This window comes from Pteropus medius, unplaced genomic scaffold, assembly GCF_902729225.1.
Source record: "Pteropus medius unplaced genomic scaffold, Ma_sr-lr_union100, whole genome shotgun sequence".
NCBI lineage: Eukaryota > Metazoa > Chordata > Mammalia > Chiroptera > Pteropodidae > Pteropus > Pteropus medius.
In genome coordinates, this window is record NW_024350325.1 from 2,254,259 (window position 1) to 2,281,149 (window position 26,891).

Consider the following 26,891-nt stretch of genomic DNA (forward strand, 5'->3'; position numbering starts at 1 on the left):
AAGGTTAAGAACACAGGAAACAGGATTGAAAAAAATGGCAGAGATGATAGAAGCTCTGTTCATCCCTCTTGCGACCAAATCAAAGTTGTGACAGAAACAAGGAGCAAACAGCAAGGAAAATCACCTGGGATCTAGATAAACAAGCCCTACAACTAGGAAGAGAAATAAGAAATCACCCTGCAACAGGAAGAGAGGTAGGACGGGGCAAGGATGCGAGGCTGCCCAGTCCCGAGCTGCTGAGTGGGACAGAGGCCATGGCAGCGGCAATGGCAGTGGCAGAAGCCTCTTAAAGGGGCTGTGTCTGTGAGTGGACTTTCACGGTAATGGACCTGCTCGCTCTGAGGGGGAACCAGCAGGGGAACACCAAGGGACTTCTGAGGGGGGGGACACTGAGTTGTTGGAGTGAGGGAGCCCACCAGGGACTTACGGGGGACACGCTGGAGTTGTTGAGTGAGGGGCCACCAGCAGGGACTTGCAGGACACTGAGTTGTTGTTGGAGTGAGGGCCTGCCAGGGACAGAGGACACTGGTTGTCAGGTGTGAGGGGACCCACCAGGGGACTTACAGGGGACACACTGAGTTGGTTATGGGAGTGGGGGAGGGCCGGAGGTGAGGCTTGCTTTGTACAGAAGTGCCAGCAGTATCCATTTTCTCTCTGTTGAGCCCTCCCCATCTCAGTATGCTGACACAGCACCGCCATAGCTGAGACGTCATCAAACTGGATAACAGAGGTTGCTCCGCCCAGAGGATCCCCTGAAACCTCTCCTGCCTCAACTCACAGCTCCACCCAAGCCACATCGAGGTATATATATTCTCAGCGAATCAGGTGCTCCTTGCTGAGCAGCGCTTAGACTCACACTGGAGGCAGCTGGCCTCATTTTCTGGTGTGGCCTTTTGAGGCAACTATAAGCACAGCATCTGTGGATTGCTTGTTGAATCTTAACAGGTGGCCCTGAAGGGGTAGAGGCTTGGGCTAAATTTGGCCTTCGGCTGAACCCCTCTCAGGACTATGCCACTGGACACCTACTTCACAAATCCACACTAATAAGACCGGGAGACTGAGGAGCTTTGCTTAGTACGTAGAAACAGACACAGAAAGGCAGCCAGAATGGGAAGACAAAGAAGCAGAAACCATATGAGAGAACAGAACAGAGATCCAGATATAATGGAGTTAAGTAATCTAGCAAATGTAGAGTTCAAAACACTGGTTATAAAGATGCCCAATGAACTTTTGGGAAATGTAGAAAAATTCAGTGAGAACTTGAACAAAGAGATAAAAAAACATAAAAATGGAAATGGAAATTATAAAAGAGAACCAGTCAATAGTGAAGAACACATTATCTGAGATGAAAAGTATATTAAATGGAATATACAGGGTGAATAAAGAAGAGAATCAAATGACCTATCTAGAGGATGAGACAGCCAAGGGCACTCAATCAGAAGAGCAAGAAAAAAGAAGCCAAGACTATAATAATAATTTAAAGAGCCTATGGGACACTATTAAATGTAAAAATATCCATGTCATAAGGATATCAGAAGGAAAACAAGTGTTGAAGAGCTATTTGAAGAAAGAATGATGTAAAACTTCCCTAACCTGGTGAAGGAAGTAGACATACAACCCCAGGAAGCTAAGAGAGACCCAAAAAACAGAAACCCAAAGAGGCCCATGTTGCGACACATCATAATTAAAATGTCAAAGGTTAAATACAAATAAAGAATATTAAAAGCATCAAGAGAAAAGCACCCATAAAACTGGCAGCTGATTTCTCAAAAGAAATTATGCAGGACAGAGGGCTTGGCACAGAGTATTTGATGTGATGGAAACCCAGGATCTACAACCAAGAATACTTTATCCAGCAAAGCTATCATTTAGAGTCAAAGGACAGATGAAGAGCTTCTCAGACAAAAATAAGTGAATTTATCAAGCCTGTATTATAGAAAATGTTTGGAAGGACTTCTTTAAGAAGAAAAAACATGTGTCAAAAACAGGAATAAAGAATGATAATAACTACATTCCTATCAGCAAGTACCTCAAATGGAAAAGAATTAAGTCCTTCAATCAAAAGACGAGTGGCTGAATGGATAAGAAAACAAGACCTCTACATATGCTGCCTACAGGAGACTCACTTCAGATTAAAAGGTACACACAGACTAAAATGAAGGGGATGAAAAGATATTGCCTTAATGGACCTAGAGGGTGTTGCACTGAATGAAATAGGTCAGATAAAGACAAATATCTTATGATTTCACGTACATGTAGAATCTAAAGAACAAAATAAACAAACAACAAAAGCAGAAATAAACTCATAGATACAGAGAATATTTTGAGGGCTACTAGATGGGAGGGAAGTTAGGGGGGATGGCAAAAAAAGCAAAAGGATTAAGAGGTACAAATGGATAGCTGCAGAATAGACATGGAGATATAGAGTGTAGCATGGTTAATGATGTAATAAATATGTAAGGGGGAAGAAGGATACTAGGTTTAGTGAGGTGATCACTTTGCGAATTATGTGGATCTCTGATCACTATGCTATACAACTGAAACTGGTATATTATTGTATGCCAACTATAATTGAAAAAACTCACTGAATTGTACAATGTAAACACAAGCAAATAATTTTTTATTATATTTCAATAAAGCTAGAAAAAATAAAAAAATAAAAAAAGTCTTTACCAAAAAAAAAAAAAGAACTCAGGAAACAAGAATGAGAACCAGAGTCTTATTTTTGCTGATAACTCATGATATCACAAGTGGCCAAAGCTGAGCTATATTATTACACCATAATATGGGACAAGACAAAATTGAAATTGTTTAGAGATATCAAGTGGCACGTTGATTCCATCTGCTTACTAGTGGAAGCCAACAAATGCTGGAGCTGCATTCTGGCCCTCCTACTGCCAGGATGCTGACAGTAATACCAGCTCCTGTCACCCTGCTGCTACATCCACCGGCATCATCAAATAAGGTCTGTGGGGCCTAAATGCTATGACCCAGGCTTCAGTTCAGAAATATAAAATACCAGCCACTACACCACAATCCCATTTCATAAGCTGTATTTTGCCAATGAAAATCACATGAAAATTAAATTAGCTCATTTGTTTCTATATTTTCTCCAATGTTCTGGTCAACAGACACCTGATAGTTAGGAAAATATTCTTTAAGCTGGATTCAATAGCAATCTATCCTTTAATAATATGTAGTATACCACGAGAAAATTTTACAAAACACTGATAGAAATTTCTTTCTGAGGTGGCTCATAACATATTATGAGTTATAAACAGAGAATGGACTTCTATTTGTCCTATAAATCAAATTTTTTTCTCAACTGATTTTTTTTAATTATAGTAAAATATATATAACACAAAATTGACTATTTTAATCATTTTTAAATGTAGAGTTAAGTGGTATTTAACTACATTCAAATTATTGTACAAATGTCACTACCATTCACCTTCAGAACTTTTCTATCACCCCATACAGAAACTCTGTGTCCATTAACTAACTTTCCATTCTGATTCATCCAACCCCTAGCAACCACCATTCTAGTTTCTGTCTCTGTGAATTTGACTACTCTAAGTACCTCATATGAATGGAATCATAGAATATTTGTTCTTTTGTGATTAACTTCCTTCACTTAGCATAATGTCTTCAAGTTTCATCCATGTTCTAGCATGTATCAATATTTTATTGCCTTTTTTAAATGGTTGAATATTTTGTTGTATGCATATATCACATTTTGTTTATCCATTTGTCCATCTATAGACACTCCATTGCTTCTACATTTTAGCTATTGAGAATAATTCTGCTATGGACACGGGTGTACAAGTACTTCTTAGAGTATTTACTCTCAATATACTCAGAAGCAGAATTTCAGAATATCGTAATTCTACTTTTAATTTTTGAAAAACTTCCATAGTGTTTTCCATAGCAGCTGCACCATTTTACATTCCCACTAACAGTGTGCAAGTGTTCCAATTTCTCCATGACATCACTGATGCTTATTATTTTCAGGTTTTTCTCAGTAATAGGTATCCTAATAGGTACGAAGTCATATCTCGTTGTGGTTTTGACCTGCATTTCCCTAATAATTAGTGTTATTGAGCATCTTTTCAAATGCTTATTGCTATTTGTTTATCTTCTTTGGAGAAATATCTATTCAAGTACTTTGCCCATTTTTGAATCTAGATGTTTGGGTTTTTGTTGTTGAATTTTGGGAGTTCTCCATACATTCTAGGTATTAATCCCTTATCAGATTTTTCTATTTCTGTAAAAAGTCATTAGAATTTTGGTAGGAATAGCATTGAATTTGTACATCACCAAGGGTAATATTGACATCTTAACAATGCTAAGGCTTCCAAACCATAAACACGAGATGTCTTTCTTTTTTGTTTGTCTATTCTTTAATTTCTTTCAACAATGTTTTATAGTTTTCAGTGTACAAGTCTTTTACCTCCTTGATTAAGTTAATTCATCAATATTTTGTTCTTTTTGATACTATTGTAAATGGAATTATTTTTTAATTTACTTTTCAAATTGTTCATTGTTAATGTACAGAAGTGCAACTAAATTTCTGCATTTTTATTTTGTATACTATTACTTTGCTGAATTTATTAGTTCAGCAGTTTTTTGTGTGAAATTGTTAGGCTTTTCTTCATATAAGGTCATATCATCTGCAAACAAAGATGATTTTATTTCTCTTTTCCAATTTGGATAGCTTGTATTTCTTTTTTTGCCTCACTTCTCTGACTAAAACTTCCAATACTATGTTGAATAGAAATGCCAAGAGTGAGATCCTAGAGGAAAAGCTTTCAGTCTTTCATCATTGACTATGATGTTAGCTATGGCTTTTTTTATCTATGGTTTTTATTATATTAGCCTACTTTTCTTCTATTCCAGGTTTGTTGACTGTCTTTATCAGGAAGGAGCGTTAAATTTTGTCAAATATTTTTTCCACATCAATTAAGATAATTATGTATTTTTCCCCTTATTTCTGTTAATGTGGTTATTATACTGATTATTTTTGTATGTTGACTCATCCTTGCATTCCAGAAATAAATCTTACTTGTTCATTGTACATAATTCTCTTACTATTCTGCTGAATTCATTTTGCTGGTATTTTGTTAAGTATCCATCAGGAATATCGGTCTGTAGTTTTATTGTATTGTCTTTCTCTGGCTTTGGTATCAGCGTAATGCTGGTCTCACAGAATTTGAAAGTTTTCTCTCTTCTTCGGTTTTTGGAAGAGTTTGAAAAAGATTAGCATTAGCTCTTTCTTATTTTGTAGAACTCACCAAAAAAGCTGTCAAATCCAGGGCTTTTCTTTATCAGGAGATTTTTGGATTATTGATTAATATCCTTAATAGTTATAGGACTATTCAAATTTTCTGTTTCTTTGGATTCAGTCATAGCTTTTGAGTATCTAGAAACTTGTCAATTTCACCTAGGTTATCATTTGTTGGCATATAATTGTTTATAGTACTCTCCTACAATCCTTTTTATACTACAGAATAGATAGTAATGTCCCCACTTACATTTTGGATTTTAGTAATTTGAGTCTTCTCTCTGTTTTTCTTCATCAATCTAGCTAAAGTTTTATCAATTTTGTTCATCTTTTTGAGAAACCAACCTTTAGTTCCATTGATTTTTCTCTATTATTTTTCTGATCTCTATTTTATTTATCTCTGCTTTGATCTTTATTATTCCCTTGCTCTGCTAGCTTTGGGTTTAATTTGTCCTTGTAAATATAATTAATTTTTAAATTCTGCTTAATATCATCCCTAATGTCATCCACCTCCCCCAAACACTACTTTCTTACAGTACTTTTTTCTACCTTGTATTATTGTTATTTATGCAGTTCCCCAACCCCCTTCTAATCTATAAGGTCATCAAGGCCAGAATTAATGTCTGGTTCATTTTTGTAGACCTATAGACCAATACTTTGGTCATAGGACAAGAATTTAAAGTCATTTAATGCCTATTATATATGAGGTATTATGCCAAGTGCTTTCCACACAGTATCATTAAATCATCCCACAACATCTCTATTTTACAGATGAGAAAACTTAGGCTCAGAAAGAAAATAACCTGCCAAACTCATATGGCTACCAAGTAACATAAACAGGATGTAAACCAAGGTCTGCGTGACCACAAAGAACATACTTCCCTATTAAGTTATATCCCACTTGCTCATTCATTTATTCAACCAATATGTATTAACCATCTATTATATGTGTCAAAAACTGTTCTGGTATTGAGGATACATTAATGAACAAGAGACAAAGATCCTTTCCTTATGAAGCTTATGTTCTATTGAGAGAAAAGACAACAAAGGGCAGGTAGTATGTGGTATTAAATAGGGTGTTCAGGATAAGCAGACTTGAATAGAGGTGGAACAGCTAAAGCAAGAACCATATGCAGGATGTGGCTTTTGGGTTTATGGATAGGCAAGGGGTCAGTGTGCCCACAGCAGAGTTTGTGAAGGGGAATTTAATAGGAAAGGAGGAAGTCAAAGAGATAACAAGGTAATTGAGTAATAGAATAAGTAAATATTCTTTTATGATTATGCAATATTTCACATATTTAATGTATATTTAATATATATATATTTTTTAAATAACCTTAATATAAACCCCTTTGTACCCATCTCATTTTTTTAAAAAAATTGCGTGCCACTTTCTCCATCCAGAGAAAACAACTTTTCTAATTTTGTTAATTCTCTATACATTATATTATTTAATTTAGCTTAGATTGGACATTTATATTAACTGAATCAAACCATATGTATTTTTTGTCCATTGATTTTTTTCAACCTATATTTCCTGTCTGCCATTCTTATATATATTTACAGCTATAATTCATTAGTTTACACTTTTACATTATGTTAATTCATTGGGTGGAAATACAGTAATTTATCCATTATATCTTCAAGGGACATATAGGCTTTTTCTCCCTAGGGTTTTGCTATTACAAATATAGCTATGAACATTCTTGTATACGTCTCCTGTGAACATGTTTAAGAGTTTAGGGTTTTTTTTTTAAGCATGTAAGGGTGAAATATCTGAGTTATGGGGAATGTATATGAGCAGTTTTGCTGGTTAATGTTTACTGTTCATCGAAGTGATTTAGATTCATAAGCATTCCAAACATACAATAAGCATCTAATAAGTATTTGAAGAAAGAAGGGACTTTAAAATTTTTATTTTACTTTGAAATAATATTACATTTTTAGAAAGTTATAAAGATAAAGAGTTCCCCTATGCCCTCCATCCAGCCTTCACTAATGTTAGCATCTTGTATAACCATGGTACATTTATCAAAACTAAGAAGTTAACATTGATACAATGCTATTAGCTAAACTACAGAGTATATTTGGATTTCATAAGTTTTTCTAACAATATCCTTTTTCTATTTGAAGAGCCAATCCAGAATACCACACTGCATTTAGCTGTCATGTCTGCTTAGTCTCTTCCAATCTGTGACAGTTTTTTTCTGTCTTTCATTGTTACTTATAACTTTGACATTTGGGGAGAGTAGTAGTCAGATATTTTGTAGAATGTTCCTCAATTTGAGTTTGCTGATTTTTTCTCATAATGGATTTGTGAAGAATATACTACAGAGATGAATTACTCTTCTCATTATATCATATCAGGGGGTACATGATATTAACATGATATTACTGATGATGCCAACCTTATCACTTGATTGTTTCACAGTAAAGTTACTATTTTTCCCTTTCTTATACACTAGTCATTACAAGAAAGTCACTAAACCTAGTCCACCTCACAGACAGGGAACTTAAACTCCACCTCCTGAAGGAGTATCAAAGAATTTGTAGACATGCGTTCAGTTCACCACAGTTATTAACAAATATTTGGGAGGAAGATATTTGAGCAAATATCCCATTGCTCCTTACTATTCCAGCCACTAATTTCAGCATTCACCCATGAATCTGACTTGCAGCAGTTATTAGTGTTCTAGTGGTCTTTTCCCATTGCCCTCATTCCTTCTATATTTACTATTTGGAATTCTTCTGTAAGAAAGATATGTCATTTCACCACTTAATTATTTATTCAATCATTTATTCATATCAATATAAACTTATGGGTATTTATTTTATTTTGGTGGGGAATGTGATGCAGATGTACTTATTATTTATTTTATACTTGAATTATTCCAGCTTTGGACATTGGGAGCTCTTACAAGTCTGCTCCTGTGTTCTTTTGACATGTCCTATTCCTCCCCCTACCCTTACTTTGTGGGACCACAAAATGCTCTAGGCTCATCATGAATTTTCCTTGCCCTGACCCAAGAATCAGCTACGTCTCTAGTTCAGAAGGGATAATTTTTAAGTTATTTTCCACGTGCTATTAATGTGTAATTCCTAGATTATTTCTATAATATAATTAATGCTATAATTCACTGTAGATGATCTATAATTGAGCAATATATATTATAGTACTTAGGGTAATAGACCATGTTAAAACAGAACATGAATCCATCAACGATGCTTCACCTTTCTTTCTTTTCTAGCACACACCTACATAATCCATATGGGCTCTACAGACCATAAAATGTCATGATTCTACAGTGAAAGACAAAAGAAAAATGACAATCCCATGAGGAACTTTTCCTTGGGTCAGAGAGTTGTTTCATTTTGCCAAAAATATATTTAACCCATTGTTGCCTTTTATTTCATCTTTTTTAGCCCTCCCATAGTTTAGCACTATTCCTTACATTTTATCACCTTTCAAATAAAATTTTAAGTATCTTTTGCTGTATCACGTTACTATACAAATAAGGTAAAAATTTAGAACAATGAATTCTACTTACTTATAGAGTTTATATCTTCTTGACATTATCCTAATATGGTCTACTGCTGCCTAAATCATTAGTCATCAAACAATTTAAACACTAGAGCAGTGGTTCTTGACAGATGGGGATTTTTCCCCATAGGGGATATTTGGTAATATCTAGAGACATTTTTCATAGTGACAACTGGGATGCTACTGGCATTTAGTGGGTAGAGTCTTAGAATGCGGCTAAACATCCTACAATGCACAAGAGGCCTCTACAACAAGGAAATATTCAGCCCCAAATTCAACAGTGCCAAATCCTGCACTAAAGGATGTTTCATTTTTCAAATTGGTTAAATAACAGATATTTTCTTTCAAAACACTTAAAGAAAATATTAGCAAATACCAAAGACTATTTCCACTAAAAAGTTGAGTCAATAAAGATTTTCTAAAAGAATCCCATGATGTAAGAAGAAGGATCACTGAGGCTACAAAACATCAAGAAAGCAAAGGCAGATTTAAAGGCTCATGCTGCATCTTAACTTATCCCATTTTCAATGTTATTTATTTGATTCACCCAAAACTCAAATGCATCAGACAAATAAACTGTTAAATACATGGATTATCACTAAGTTACTACTTTAAAAAAAAAAAACACTAATACTCTGTTGGCTAATAAGATATGATTTTAGTGTGATGTAGGAATGAGAATTCGGGGGTGGGAGATAGAAGCTAGAAGTCTCATTATAGCACCATCTCTTGCTGACTATGTGACTCTGGGCAAGTCATGTAACTTTCTTGAGACCGTTTTTCATCTGGAAACTTTCCTATAAAGTTGTTAATAAAATGTAAATGCTAATGCCTGCTTTACCTATATCACAGGATCATTATGAGAATTAGACGTTTTTAAATGCACTTTCTCTTTACGTATTTGAGTACTGATAGCTTCTCAAAATATCTTTCCTACACTTCACATATAATATTGTGGGGAAAACAATGCCTTTATAAGACTAATGAAAAGTAGATTCCTAAAGAGAAGAGGTTGAGCATCCCCATGTAAAGGTATTATTGAGTTCTTATAATTGACTAATTTCTTTTCTTCTTCAAGGGTCCCATTAGAGTGTGAAAATATATTGAAAAATATATATATTACAGAGAAGCCACAAACTGAGCAAAAATATTTGCAAAACATATCTTAAATATACAAAGAACTCTTAAAGCTCAACAATAAGAAAATAAACAAGCCAATTTAAAAATGTGAAAAAGATCTGAATAGACACCTCCTCAAAGAAAGTAAATATAAATGCAATGGTCAACATCACTTGTCATTAGAGAATTGCAAATTATAACAGCAATGAGATACCACTGCCTACCTATTAGAATGGGTAAAGTTCTATAATAAATTGACAATACGAATTGCTTGCAAGAATGTGCAGCATCAAGTACTCTCATTCATTGCCAGTGTAATGCAAAAGAGTAAAGCCACTTTGGAAGACAGTTTTGACAGTTTCTTACAAAGCTAAACATATTCTTACCATAGGATCCAGCACTCACATTCCTAGGTACTTACCCAACTAGCTTGAAACTTAAGTTCTCACAAACATCTGCTTGCAAATGTTTCTACAGCTTTATTTATAATTTCTCAAAACTAGAAGCAATGAAGATGTCTTTCAATATGTGAATGAATAAATAAATATCTATACAAGGTATATCTATACAGGGAAATATTATTCCATAATAAAAAGAAATGAGCTATCAATACACTCAAAGATATGGATGAACATTAAATATATATTGCTATGTGGAAAAATCCAGTCTGAAAAGTCTACATACTATATAGTTTCATTTATATGGTATTGTGTATTTTAGATATGTCCTTTTTCAGATATGGAAAAAGCAAAAATATAGCAATAGTAAAAAGATCAATGGTTACCAGGGGTTTGGGAGGGTTGACTAGGTGAATCACAGAGAATTTTATTAGTTCAATGAAACTATTCTATCTGATATTGTAACAGTGGATACATAATACTTTGCATTTGCCAAAACCTGCAAAACTTTACTGAACAAAGAGAAAGCCTTAATGTATGCAAACACTTCGAAATAATTTAGGAGGTCGGGGATCCCACAGAGGACTGCAGACTGTGATAAAAGAATCTAAGTGTATTATGAATGTATGAAATAACCTCACTGAAAAGGAAGCAGGGGCATGGTGCTAATCTAAGCGTTTTGAGGAATGAGTGGAGTCTATGAGACTGAAGGCAACAGGAACTGCACATATGTATGGTACTGTAATCAATAAAGTTGTTTCCTACGGAGGTACAGGTTAATAATTCTAATTATTATAATAATATTCTATTAATGTGCAAGTATATTGAAATTGAATAATTAAGTAAATGAATCATGGATGGTAGGAACCAGGTATCTCACTATTGAAGGGGGAATTTATAGATAAGCAATGAGAAGAGGCTAGAATAATCCACATAGTAATGAATTAGATTTAGATATTTCAGTATGAACTCATGTTTAGCTTAATATAGAAAGGTTTGATTACATGTAGAAATATTTATAGATATGTGTGTGTATGGTTTTGTATATACACACATATTTCCTTGATCTGTCAGCTGAGAGTGTCTAGAAGCAATAACATCCCAATAGCAGCAAGAATACTTACCACTCAAATCTTGGCCTCTAATATCATTCCAATAAAAGGAATCTGGGCTCCTTAGAGAAGTGGTTGATTTTCAGGTACTATAAGATCATCTATAATGCTGGAGATTAAGAAAATGTTCAAAAAAAAAAAAATGATGAGTGTTTGTCAAAGGGACACAAGAATTCCCAATGACCAAAGCTAGGGTAATCTGAACAACAAAATAAATAATATAATAGTGGATTATAACCCAAAGTATAAAATAAGTATCCATAAGTCCATGCTAATATTCATAAATGATAGAATAAATAATTAAATGGAGAATAAGACAAATTCTCTCACAGAGGTGGAGCATAACTTCTTACTCCTTAAGTGTAGGCTATACAAAAGGACTTCCTTACAAAGAATACACTATGGAAACAAGAAAAAAGACTAAGTTTACCAGACAAATACTATCTTAGCCAGATGACCAAGGTCAACATCAACAGTGGTAAGTCATGTTGATACTATGTACTGTACTCTTGATGTGCTGTGATGACAATGGCATTTTGCCTCTGAGGTTCTCCTCCCTAAAACCCATAACTCCAGTCTAATCATGAGAAAAACAAGAGAAAAACTCCAGGAGAGGAGCTTCCTACAGTATGCCTGATCAATACTCCTCAAAACTTTCAGGGTCATCCACAGCAAAGAAAGCTTGAGAAACTGTCACAGCCAAGGGGAGCCTAAGGAGACCTGACAACTAAATGTAACATGATATCTAGATCATATCCTGGAAAAGAAAATATAACATTCCATGAAAACTAAGTAAATTTAAATAAAAAATGGACTTTAGTTAATAATAATGTATCAATATTGGTTCATTAACTATAATAGGTGCACCATAATAATGCAATGTAATCATGGGGGATGTTAATGATAAGGGACATAGTGAGGAGTATATGTGAACTTGTTATACTCAACGTTTACAATGTAAATATAAAATATAAACTAAAAAATAATCACTGTAAAACATCATTAGAGAGAGCAAAAATGGATTAATCCGTAATTGCCCTTCTTCACAAGCATCTGGTTTTACTAACAGAAGATGAGACCAGAAGACTAATTTTTAAATTTGCTCAGTAGTCTACCCTGGGGCATCTGGAGCTATCATTCAGTCATCAGCCATTTATAAAAGCTAATAGAAAGCTGTCAGCGGTTAAGTACATATCAGAATACATATCAGACAGAATGTGCCTCATGGACAGTAAGAAGGGAATAAGCTAGAAAATCTTTCCTTTCATATAAAAAGTGAGCCTGATTTTTATTTCCTACTTCTCTCACAAAGGACAAAGGGCAAAGGACCTTTACTCATAACACTGAGTAAGGCTCACAAGAATCTTCTGGAATGAATGAAGGTCATTTGGCGACCTTTCCTCCCGGAGCATTGAGGCCCTGGTGAAGTTTATGTGCTTCTGAACATCCCCTTCTCCAATGCCAGCATCTGGTAATATACCAGATGTTTCAAAATACACACTCAAACATTTCCTTAAAAAAGCCGATTAAAAAGTGTAAATTTTTAAATTTGTCAGAATGAGGCTGGCTAAGGCCACTTGCTAGAAAATGTGGTGGGATTACCTACAATCCTTCCCTCTCCCTCCACCTAATCCACTTATATCAGCATCAGACTTACTGCATAAAATGAAACTAGTTGTTCACTTAGACCAGGGGTCCCCAATCCCAGGCTGCGGACAGGTACCAGTCCCTGCAAGCGAGCTAAACAAAGCTTCAAGTGAAGCTTCATCTGTATTTGCAGCTACTCCCCAGTGCTAGCATCACCACCTCAGCTCCACCTCAGATCATCAGGCATTAGATTCTCATAGGAGCACCGGTCCTTGGTGCCAAAAAGGTTGGAAACCACTAACTTGAACCAAAGATCAGTTTGGTTTTGTAACCAGTAGCTTCAAGATAACATATTTCCTTCCTTCCCCAGGTTCCACCCCAGAAATAGTTCCCTGACTCAGAGAAATTTCCCCCTCACCTAAGTACAAGTTTTTCCCTTCTAGGAAATCACCAGAAATGCTGTTTCCAGTAGGACTGCTTTTCAATGATCCAATGCACTTGAAACTGAATCCCTTCCATAAAAGGGAGGAGGATCATGAAGGCATTTATCCAATAGCAAATCTTGAAAACACCTAAAATGTTGAACTAAAAAACTCATTTTACTATTCCTTTTCCCCACCCCACAGGTAGACACACTAATACTGAGTGACATATCATAAGTATACATAAAGATCCCAATTAAAACAAATAATTAAAACTCAGTCTGTGGTGCTAATCACTGATCTCTCTTTGGTCCAAATTTAATTTCCTTTCATTGGAACATCACTCTCTTCCCCTCACTTCACAATACCATTAGAAAGACTTTCATGTCTGTGCACTCTAAGCTCTTCGGGATGGCATCGCAGGAGCAAAAGCGACCGTGAGAAAAGGACCCTCAAATTCAGTGAACATACAGAGGCAGTTCATGTGTTCTGCGGTTTGATCCTGACATCCGGTTATCAAAATTGAAGATGGAAAACCCATATTGAGTCATTCAGTTCTCTCCCTCAAGGGCAGTAGGTTATGCCAGAAAGCATATTATTTAGTACTTTGTCTGGTTCTATTCTAAATAGCCCTTCCTTGGAGGCCTATTAATTCCAATCTGGCAAGGATATCATTACAGATGGAGGGTTTTATCTTGGTTGGTCATTTCTTCCACAAAATGCACATTCTCCTATTGAGATATTTAACAATAAAGCTTACCAAATGACATGAAGACAGTGCAGTATTGGAGAAAGAGTGTGGAGCACTAAGCAAATTGTCCCGACATGGCCCCCAATGCTTACTCTGACTCACCTGGACAAGAGCTTGCTGAGGCTACTGTCCTCTCCACCTTCTCCCTGGAGGAAAGGGCTATTCAAGCTCAGCTTCCCACAGATCTAGTGGCCTAGTCCCCGTTCCCCCACAGTAACATATCACAGGCCTCGAGATCTCCAGGTGCAGTTAATGTTCCCAGGCAACCCTCGTAAATAGCTGACACTCCCATCTGGACTACCTGATTATCCCCTATCTACAATTTGCTCTCAGCTGCCCTATTAGAAAGGAAGAGTGCCCCAACTAGCATGCAAATACATGCTACTTGTCAGCAAAGTACCTTGGCCCTAGTATTGTCTCCATGGGAAAAATGAGAGAGTGGGAAACCCTTGCTTTTTCCCCTCTCCAGCTTTGTGTGTACCTTCCTCAACATGGCAGATTCTCTAACCCATGCCATGCCCGGAGCTGGTACACAACAGAGAGTGACTCAGATGGGGCCCTCTTTGAACAACAAAGACTGAGGTCAACAGAGCCAAGTACTTGGCCAAATATATGCTCTTATGTTCATCAGCTATGTAATCCTCAATTTCCTCAACTAGAAATAATGTCTGTCCCATCAACTAGGATATATCAATTAGGATAATGTATCCTAAGTACATGGTTATGGTTGACACATTAAAGAAACTCAATAAATGATATCTACTATTGTTGTTGTAATTATTCTGAGCAGTAGAAATGAACAAGTACCCCCTCCAAACTTATGAATATTATTTTTTTAAATATGTAACCTAAAATGTACAGAGTTTGGTTTATTACATAGAAATCTGCAAAAGTCCATGGAATCTATGATAATGACAAAGCAATGCTTACTGGTGATATAAGTGAGGGAGAAAATAAGTACTCATCTTGCTCTTGGCACATTAGTGCATCAACCCCCCTACTGACAAGATGAAAAATCCAGATATGCATGATGTTCACCAAGACATAAGCTCCAAAATCACTTTTGACTTGTCTCCAAATCTGGGACCTTGAGAGGTTTGATTGCCTGCAGTCACTTAACACTGCTCAGCAGGTACACAGGAAGCATCAGTCACCCTTAGATGCTGTTTTAAATGCTATGGAACCAGAAAATGTCAAATATGTGAGCATATGTGAGATGTGAAGGTGTGAAGGAGTATGAAAGCACAAAGTATGAACATTCAAGAACTTGAAGTGTGTGATAATCTTTCAGACAAAACAAGAAAGGACCTGGCCTCTTTCTAATCACCATTAAGACTTTATGTGGAGCTCAGAGATATTCTGGCTCCATTCCTAAATCTCTTAGGCCTGCCCCAGGTCTTTATCCATAAAGCCACACTAGAAGAAAAACAACAGAAGATCATGAGTTTAAACAGCTTAAAATAAATTGGCATTGGGCATTAAAGGCCTAAATTCCTCTATCCACGTTTGCGGCATCTTAAATTAAATTAAAACAAAATCCAACAATGCAATGCAACGAGAGGCCTCTTACTAGGAGCATACATAAAGATGAAGTAGAAGGCAATGAATTAAGGTCTGGGTACATTTTAACTAATCAGACTTACACGAAAGGGAAGCAGATTTGGCAATATTACTTCAGGTAACACAGTATTTAAAGCATTTTAAATTAAGAGAACATTGTATTATGTTATATTGGTAAGCTAATTATAAAGATATGACATTTATAAACTTTAATATATCAACTAAAAAATGCTCAAAATGTGTAGAACAAAAACATATTGACCTATGGCAGAAATTGATGTTTCTAACCCACTGCTACCAATATATACAGATCCCAAGTTCAAAAATAAAACAAAATAAAATAAGGACCAAAAAAAGAATAAGTATTATAACCGACGAGGTAGAACTAATGGAATATGCCAACTTCTCTATCTTAAAATTCAAGCACTCTTCCTCTTTCATAAAATAAAAAATATCAGATTCTTTCAAGGAATTATTATGGCAAAGAGTTGATAAAAACATTTACCCAAATGAACCATTAAAATGTTAAGTGATGGTGGTACACATGATGATTTAACTGCTGCTTGCATGCTTTGCTAGGCTCCATAATTCAGATATTTGTGTTTTAACTTTTACGACCTCTGGGCTGCAATAATAATTTTATAGTTTGCTGTGGAACTGCACCAAATCTATAAAATCTGCAAAAGTCCTCAAATTCCACATATGTGGACTGTCACTGGCCCTAATAATTGCTCTCCACGTTTGGCACCAAATTCTTAACAAAGAAAAAACAAATACACCACATGCTGTAGCAAAATAAATGAAAAGTACCTACCAGGAGACTGCTGAGCTGACACTCAGCACCTTCCATAATTCTGCATTTGATTATTTTGTAGACAGCTCTGCCTTTCAATTTCCCAATCAACACATTAACCAGGCATCCTTTTCAAAAATTATTGTCTGTATATCTTGTGAGTCTAAATACTAAAACTATTTCACCAGGAGGGTGGGAATCTTTTTCATGTTTGCTGCAAATGACAAAATCACATAGCTCAATTGAACCATGGGCATGCAAATTCAGGTGAACCCCAGGAACGTCAGGACCTTGAGTGTGGAGACAGGACCATAAAACTTACACAGCTGTTAACTTTTCCCAGAAAGCAAACTGCTCAGGAGATTAGTAGCTGGGTTTTCCCCCCCTTTTCTTCTCTCTTTTTTCCTTGTTGACATTTAAAACATATGTCCTTCTACCCCACTATTGCTGCCACCACCCCTCCTCCACCAATGAATCAGTTCATTGCGTGAATCAAGGGAGAGACAGCTTGTCGCCGGTTTCTTCTTTATCCAGATGTGATTTACCAGAATAGCAAAGCTCAGGAAGTTGGTTTCACTATAAAGATTATTCAGTGGACATTATTCTCCAACATACATGAGGAATAAAGTGCGTGTGTGTGTGTGGTGTGTGTGTGTTTACATGTGTGTGTGTTTTAATGTGGCAAATTCAAGACCTCAGTGGTTTACAGACTTCTCTAACAGCAAAGTATTACTCTGTAGGAAACAAAAGAGTTGATTTAAGAAAACTTTCGGAAAACTAATATTTTTTTTTATTTGCACTGTGGAAAAAAATTTTCAAGGAAATATAAAAATCTGTTCTCCACAAAGATGTACGAGTGAACGCTCATGAATACAAGCTTGTGTGCTATGGCAATAGTAATAAAAACAAGCAAAACAGGGACCAACTTTAGTGATAAAATATAATTATCTCTGTAAAATCAATCACAAAAGATTAGAGACAGACACCGAAACATCCTAGATTTCTTTAACTCATCATGAAATGATTCTCCCAATAAGATATCTACATACTTTTATAATCTTTGAACTTTTAAATTTATTTAGTTCCTTTGATTACATTGTAAAATAATTCTTTAACAGTGGATTTCTTTTAAGTTTCAAGGTCTGTGAATTCAATATGCAGATAAACAATATAATTTATGCTTCTTACAAATCCATTCCTATAATTGTGCGGGTTCCAGTTCAAGTTGGTGACGTAGGAGAATCCTGGGCTCTGTTGTCCCACAGACATCGAATCTGCAGCTATATATAGAACAACTTCCTCAGAAAAAACCTAAAAACTGTAGCAACTCCTACATATATGGCAAATGAGAGAAGGTCCACATGGGAGCAGATAAGAGAGACTGAGACACAATCTCACCAATAAGCCATCCACACTGTGACCCTGACCCATAGTTAGGAGAGAACTCAAAACTTGGAGCTTCTCCCTAAGTAGCTAATGGTTAAACCCCACATCATGTAGCCCAACATTTAAGACCTTTGCCTTAAAGATGAGCTCCTAAAACATCTAGCTCAAAACCAATGGGGCTCACATCCACAAGAACCGCAAGGCACCCAGACTTTATGTGAAAGAGGCCCATTTGCCAATCTTAAAGCATAAACCTGAGGGTCAGGCATCAAATTTAACACACATCTAGAAGCCTACTGGCTAGTGAGTAACATCTTTCTTTTTCTTTATTTTCTCTTTTTTCTTGCCTTTTTTCCCCCAGCAAGCATCATCTATATGCTCTCCCTTTTCGTATTCCAACCGGCAGACTCCATCTCCATGTTCCCCCTCTGCCACAGTCCAGATCTCCAGTATCTCCTGAAGGGGAGTTTTTTATATTCACCTGGTGCCCCGTTTCTTATGGCTGGTGCTTCAGTTTTGATGGTTGCTGTCTAGAGGACAGTCTTTAATCACCTGGTTCTAGACGCCAGGGGAGCTTGTATTCTTGGGTCCCACAGGATTATAATGACCAGAGAAACAGTTCTTGGCAGGCACTGAACGGACAGTCCACTAAAACACACCCCGGTCTTTCTGTGAAAGAGGCCTATTCATTTGCGTAAGAGCTTCAGCCTGAGCGCCAGGCTTCAGGTTTGGCCCACATCTAGGGGTCTACGTAGGTGGACACCATTATTACGCACTCCTTCAGCCTCTCTAGAGATCACCAGCATCTCTCAGAAAGGAGCTTATACATTCATGTGGAGTCTCAATTTTTGAGACTGCCACTAGGAGATACCTGCAGATCGCCTAGCTATAGAGGCCAGTGGGTTTATGCTTGTGGTCCCATATGACTGCATATATTTGCATGCTTTAAAAGCTGCTGCCTGAGGGTCTGGCAAGAAAATAAGTGCTGAGTGAGATCCTCCCCTTTGAGACACTGATTAGTCTAAGCCAACGGTCCTCAAAATTTTGACACCAGGGACCAGTGCTCCTATGAGAATCTAATGCCTAATGATCTGAGGTAGAGCTGAGACAGTGATGCTAGTGCTGGGAAGTGGCTGCAAATACAGATGAAGCTTCACTGGCTGGCCGCTCACATCCTGCTGTGCGCCCTGGTTCCTAACAGGCCACAGACTGGTACCATTACCAGTCTAAGGCCCAAGGGTTGGGGACCTCTGGTCTAGGCGAACCCTCAACTACTGTGAGCTATTAAAAATATAATAGATTTCTTAGACAATTACAAAGGCAGGGTTGTCATAAACAACCAAGAGCTAGGGCAAGGTCGAACAATAAGGTTCATCTCCTAGTCCAGTCTTCATGACTGGGAGAGGTGACTCTTTTATCTTATGCATAGAAACCAACACAAAGACTCAAGCAAAATGAAGAAACAAAAGAGTATGTTCTGAATTTAAAAAAAAAAAAGAAAAAGAAAGAAAGAAACAAGATTAAAACCTCAGGAAAAAAAATAAAATAAACAGAGATAATTTACCTCTGTAAAGAAGAATGGATGAACACAGTGAGAACTTCAATAAATTGATAGAAAGTACCAAACACAGAGCTGGAGAATACAATAACTGAACTGAAAAATAAACCCATTCCTGCTCAGAATACCAGAAAGATGAGAGGATATAATGGAAACCCCAGTGGTCTGAAGGTCAGTGGACCCAGTTCTGCAGCTCAGTCAATTGTTTCTGAGGTCACCAGCAAGTCAGAACGTGTCTCTTTGTCTGTCAACTGGATGTTAAACCAGGTATTATCTTAGATGCCTCACAGAGTTAATATTCTTTGCTTTGAACTTGCTACCAAATAGTTCCTAGGACTCTGCAGTTCATCCAGTTAATAGAAAAGTAGGCTAAAGACACACAGACTGAGCAGTCAGCCAGCATAGAAGACCAGGCTCTTTTTGCTGACCATCTCTACCCTCCTCCTTTCTTTCTTTCCATATGTCAGAATGACTGGAGGAATTAGAGGCACTTGTAGAAAAACTGTGTTCACGGTCTACTTCTCCTCTCCTTCAACAAACAAAAAGCTGTAAGTTGTCTTTTATCACGTCCGGTATTCAGAAATTTATGTTCCAATCTCAAGACACTGTGTAAGGAAGCATAACCCATTGAATCTAATGACAGCCCACACCTGTTACACTGACCTTCCAGACCATTCTCCTCAGGTACAGGCCATTAACTTGACACGTTAATTTATTTGCCTATGAGAACATCTCAGACATCTCAAATCACGGACATGAAGTGTGCTGCAAAGAGCACATTGGCCCTGAACTCCTAAGACATCCTAGAAACATAATGGATAGGCTGGTCTGTTATGATTGTGGTAAATAAAGATTTTTGGCTTGCTCTGGTGAGGCAGGCAGGAGTTGTACCTGACAGCTGGCATAATTGGCTTCATCACAGACGGCTCCAAAGTGGGAAGTTTGATACCATCTTGCCTTGTTCTAACTCTTAGTTGTTAAGCTTTTCTAAGGAGTCCCAGGAGACTTTTGGTCTGTGGGAAAAAAACATAAAGTGAATTCTTTTTCAGAAATCTAATCCTAACCACAATTATTATTTGTTTGGCCCAAGAGAAAGAGTTCATTGAAAATTACACAGGCATCAGGGCAAGTGTGGCCTCAAATGATAACTGTGACTTCATTGTTATTTCCACTTGGGTAGCCAATTCTGACATTTCCATCCATTAGTGGAAAGCACATCTTATCTTTTATAGAAAACACTGGGTTACATCACAGGAGTGGTTAGACTTTTCCCCAATAACTGTGAGATGGTGCCTCAGGGCACCTAAACTCCTAGACCCATCTTTAGCTTCTTGCCATTGCTTTTTCACAAGGTTGTCGGACTTCAAAAATCACCAACTCTAGAAGTCCCACCCCAAATAGAAAGTTGCCTGACAAAAAGTAACATAATCATAATTTTTATGCATAATTGCAATTCATCGTCACATCACTATTATTTAAATTGTATGATAATACAACCTTGTTTTGACCTACAACTATCAGAAGTATTCTTCCAAGTTAATAAATTTTAGCTTTATTTCAACTCAAACTAAAATATTTTTTAAAGCTAGGATAAAATAAGTTGTATCAAGTACCAAATAACATCATTCGTGGGGCTGACATGAAATATCAAATTTTCATTTGATCCTATATCTCCAGATATCACCAGATATGCAAACACTTTAAAACAATAACCTTTTACTGGAGATAAATACACCAATATATTATAGTGGGATTACATATGATTTTTATTTTATTCTATATGCTTTTCTGTAGTTTCCCATTTGTTGTTAAAATTATAACAACTTTTGAAAGTACATACATTTAATAATGTGAAACATTTGTAATTATGTGCAATATTCTAAAAAAGATTAAAGCGTCAATTGGCACTGTTTCTATTCTATGTATCAAAACTATTCATGAGGTGCTCAGCACATAGCAAGTGCTCTCAGATCTCCTCAGGTAGGAGTTAAGCAAAGAATTTCGATTCAATATTACAACAGGAAAGACTAAATTATAGGATAATTGATGGTGTGCCTTAGATGTCCACACACCCTTGGGCCCTCCTGGGAAAAGATCATCCTCGACTCACCATTTTAACCACTCCATATTTTGCTCCAATACCTTCTGCATTTCCTTCAGAGAGGGCATAGAATGGAATCATACTGGCAAAGTCTTAAATTCCCCACCAGTTTTCCACTTTTTTTTCTTCTTAACAAATCAAAGTTTTCCTTTGACATAATCACGCAACAAAATGAAAGTCTTTTTAAAAAACTATGTTACATAAAGAGTTGCTGCTTTTGTTCCTCGGGACATCAAATAATGGGTCTGGCTAATATTTTTATTAAATTGGCAATTGGCTTGACTTGTTTCCAAATTGACCCTTTTTGTCTTTTGGCATCATATAAAAACAACATTAATCTAAAAGTCATTAGCAAATAGATGGAAAATTTTCCTAACCTGGAAAAGGAAATAGACACACAAGCCCAGGAAGCACAGAGAATCCCAAACAAGATGAACCCAAAGAGGCCCACACCAAGACACATCATAATTAATATGTCAAAGGTTAAAGACAGACAGAATCTTAAAAGCAGTCAGAGAAAATTAATTAGTTACCTACAAAGGAGCTACGTAAGACTGTCAGCTGATTTCTCAACAGAAACTTTGCAAGCCAGAAGGCATTGGCACAAAATATTCAAGGTGATGAAAAACAAGGACCTACAACCAAGATTACTCTACTCAGCAAAGCTATCATTTAGAATCAAAGAACAAATAAAGAGCTTCCAAGACAAGAAAAAGCTAAAGAAGTTAATCACTGCCAAACCAGTATTATAAGAAATGTTAAAGGGACTTCTTTAAGAAAAAGAAGAAATCAAAACTATGGATAATAAAATGGCAATAACTACATATCTAGCAACAATTAGTTTAAATGCAAATGTATTAAATGCTCCAATCAAAAGACATGGATGGCTGAATGACAAGAAAACAAAATCTTTATATATGCTGCCTACAAGAGACTCACTCCAGATCAAAAGACACACAGAGACTGAAAGTAAAGGGATGGAAAAGATATTTCATGAAAATAGTAACAACAAAAAAAGTTGGGGTAGCAATACTTGTACAACAAAATAGATTTTAAAACAAAGGCTATAACAAAAGGCAAAGAGGAATTTATCCAAAGAAACCCTACTTTGAAGGGACATGTGCATCCATATGTTTACTTCACCATTATTTACAATAGCCAATATATGGAGGCAACCTGGGTGTCCATCAATGGATAAATGGATAAAGAAGAGATGGTACATATATACAATGGAATATTACTCAGCTATAAAAAAAATCTTGCCATCCACAACAACATGGATGAACCGAGAGGGTATTACGCTGAATAGAGTAAGACAGAGAAAGAAAATGTCATATGATTTTACTTATATGTGGAATCTAGAGAACAAGTTAAACAAACAAAACAGAAACAAGCTTATGGATACAGAGAGCATTTTGATAGTTGCCAGAAAAAGAGGGATTAAGAAGTATAAACTGGTAGTTACAAAATAGTCATGGGGATGTAGAGTATACTGTGGGGAATATAGTCAATAGTATTGTAATAACTATGTATGGCGTCAGATGGTTACTGAATTTATCTGGGTGATCACTTCATAAGTTATATAAATGTCTAATCACTGTGTTGTACACCTGAAACTAACATAATATTGTATGTCGACTCTAACTGAAAAAAAATTAAAAATACTATTGGCAAAGAACAATAAATCACCATATAAATCTTTTAGAAAAAAAAGAGGTACAGAGTGTGATGAGAGTTAAGTAAGGCTTTCACTAAATGAGGCACCTAGTTGGTGGCCTGAACCAGCTGTAACTGAAAAATTTTTTAAAGGGGGAGAAGTAAAGGGGAATAAGAAGTTTAAATTTCTAGTTATAAAATACATAAGTCACAGGGATATATTGTACAGCATAGGGAATGGTATGGTATCAGATGGTTACTAGACTTATCATAGTGATGACTTCTTTAGGTATATAAATGTTGAATAACTATAATATGTACCTGAAACTAATATAATATTGCATGCTAGCTATATTTTAATAAAAATCTTTTCAAAAGAAATTTTTAAAAAGATATTGTTTTGATGATTTGTGAAAATACTATCATTATTTATACATGGATTTTAAAAAGTCATTAGCAAATAAATATAAGATTATTGACTTACCTGAACAGGAAATCCAAAACTTGACATCCTCATAGATAAGTTTCATATATTTTTATTAGACTAAGCAACATTCAGTAAGCATTTAGAATATGCCAAATGGTATTCTAAGTACTATACATATATCACTTAATCTCTGTAACAACCCTAGGAGAAGGCAATTATTATCCTTATTTCAAAGAGAAAGAAACTCAAACCCAGAGCAATTAAATAATAGTTAATAAAAAAGAAAACAATTAATCTGAGGCAGTCTTGGTCTGGGACTGCACCCTTAACCTCTGAGCTAGAACTGTGTCATCACCTGCAAATGGTGCTCTGGCTTATTAATCTTGTGAGGCCAGCAAATATAGTGATCAAGATCGTGGGCTGTGGTGTCACATAGACATCAGTGTTCATGCCTAGTCTGGCACTTACTAGCTGAATATACTTAGACAAATTACTTTATTACATAAATTTCTTTGCCTCAGTTTCCTTGATCTAGTACCTATTTTACCTGATTACTATAGAGCTTAATTAGGTAATGTTTACAAAAGTGTTTAGCCAGTGTAACAACATATTAAGGCTCCTATAAATGGTACTTACTAGAATTATATCTACTTTCTAACATAAAATTTGTCCTGAATTAGAATACATTTAGAACATTACAGTCCAATGAGAAATTTACAAAGAAGAAGGTAGATTCTTCTTCAGAACTGAAGAAGAGTCAAAAGCCAATATTTTGCTGTAACTGGAAAGTTGTGCAGATCTCAAGTGAGTAGCACTTTAGTTGTTCTTTTATTGCAGGGCACAGGAAATACTCTTATTGGAATATTTTTAAACTCTTTTTTTGTTGCCAAAAGGAAGAAACACAAACAATGCACTACTTGTAATCTTTGCCTCAAGAGATCTGTGAACAAAATGAAGAAACAAAGAGCTGGCAAGAAGGACTGTGCTGGGCCGGTTCAATGCTACACTGTTTTGGGAGTGAGGGGATAAAAAGAGTAATTTCTTCCATAAGAACAGCCAATGCATATTATTCTAGTGAAAGTACTTAAACACTCAGAATATAGACAGAACATAAAGAAACAGCAAGTTGCTTTAAGAAAAGAATGAACTCCTAGGGGGAAAGATGCTCTAGTTTAGTTTTGTACCAAGAGAGCAGAAAGTAATGGTGAAAGGGAACATCTAGTACAGGGTCTAGCATGTCACAGGTAAGGAGGCCAATTACCACTTACTAGATGAGCAACGGAAGACCACTTGAAAAATTTTCTACACGACAACCAAAACCTTCTTTCAAGAAAGAACTATTTGCCTTGATTTGCTCTTGATTAATATGTTATCCAACTACAAACAGAAAGAGGGGAAGTTTGTTTATAGAAAACTATTGCCAACACTTTTAACCATTTGCTATATTAATATATATTTAGAAGTTCAAAATTTTATGGAGAAAAAATGATTTTGCCTTTTGGAATTAGTAAACTTTGCAACTCTTTGCTGAATAGTTCTTAAGACTGCTGAGTCTGCAGAGTTGAGAGGTCAGAAGAAATGATGTTTAAAAAGTAGATCAGATAGTTTTTCTCTCTAATAAACCATCCTAAACCAGGTGGTTGTGACAATAATTTTCTGTGTTAACCTGGCTATGCCATAGATCTAGATATTAGGTCAAACACTAGTCTAACTGTTGTTTTGAAAGTATTTTTAGATGAGATTAATATTAACATGAACATTAATTCAGTAGATACTGAGTAAAGCAAGTTGCCCTCCATAAAGTGGGTGGGCATTGTCCAATCAGTTGAAGGTTGAAAAAAAGACTGAGGTCTAAGAAAGAGAAAATTCTACCTCTAGAATACCTTTGTACTCAAGCTGTAGCATCAACTCTCCCTGGGTCTCCAGCCTGCCAGCCTGCTCTGCAGATTTCAAACTAGACAGCCTGGCAATCACATGAGTAAATTCTTTAAAATAAATCAATATCTTTCTTTCTCTCATATATATCTCTCTCTCATGTTTTAAACTTTCATATATATGCATATATGCATATATATACACACATACATTATGTGACATATATGACATGTATATGTCTTATATACATACATACACACATTACATATACATATACACTTATTTATATACATATGTATAAATACACACATATATATAAATATATACATCCTATTGGTTCTGTTTCTCTGAAGATCACTGACTAATACAATGGCTTATATAACAAACTTTATTTAGCTCGCAGTTTGTGAGAAGACAATTTGAGCTGCCTTCATCAGGGTAGCTTTGATAATCTGGGTCAGACATAGTTGCTTTGGGTTAATCACTCATATATCTGAGGTCAGCTGCTTGGTTGGTTGGGGGCTGGCTGGTTTAGGATGTATTAACTGGAATGACTCATTTCTGTTCAACACGGCCTCTCGTCCTTCAGCAGGCTAAATGGGGCTTATTCACATGGTGGCTGGACAGGTTTCTAAGAAATCCAGCAGAAGCATGCAAAGCCTCTGAAGGCTTAGGCTTGAAATTTACACAAGATCACTTCTGCTGCATTCTGTTACCCAAAGCAAATACGAGGTCGAAGCAGATCCAAGAAGGAGCAAAATATGCTCTATCTCATGATAAAAAAAAAAAAAAAAACAATGGAATTATGAAAATTTGCAATCTACCACACAGCTGAGTTAGTTTGGGGTGTATACTACAAAAAGTGAATGTTATGCTTGACTAAAAGAACTTATAGTAAATGGGAATAAATGTGGAATAAGAATAACAGTAATTGTGGAAAACATTGATGCATGCAATAATTAAAACTATGAAGGCCCTAAAATGGGAAATTTAAATCAGGTTAAGCGGACATAACTTCCTGGAAAAAGTAACACTTGAATGATTATAGTTAGAGAAGTCCATGATAAAATAAAATGTGTGCTTGGAAGAATAACAAATGTCACTTAAGTAATTATAATAGAAAATATTTTATTAGTAACTTTAGGCAGTAATTAACAGTGTGGGTCTTTGAATTAAAAAAGAACTGAGTTGTACACTCGGCTTTGCCACTTACTACACTTATTATGAGAAACAGGCAAATTATTCAACCCCATTACTACTTAAATTCTTTATTGTAAGATAGAAACACAAATAAGACTACCTATTAATGTTGGTGTGTGTATTA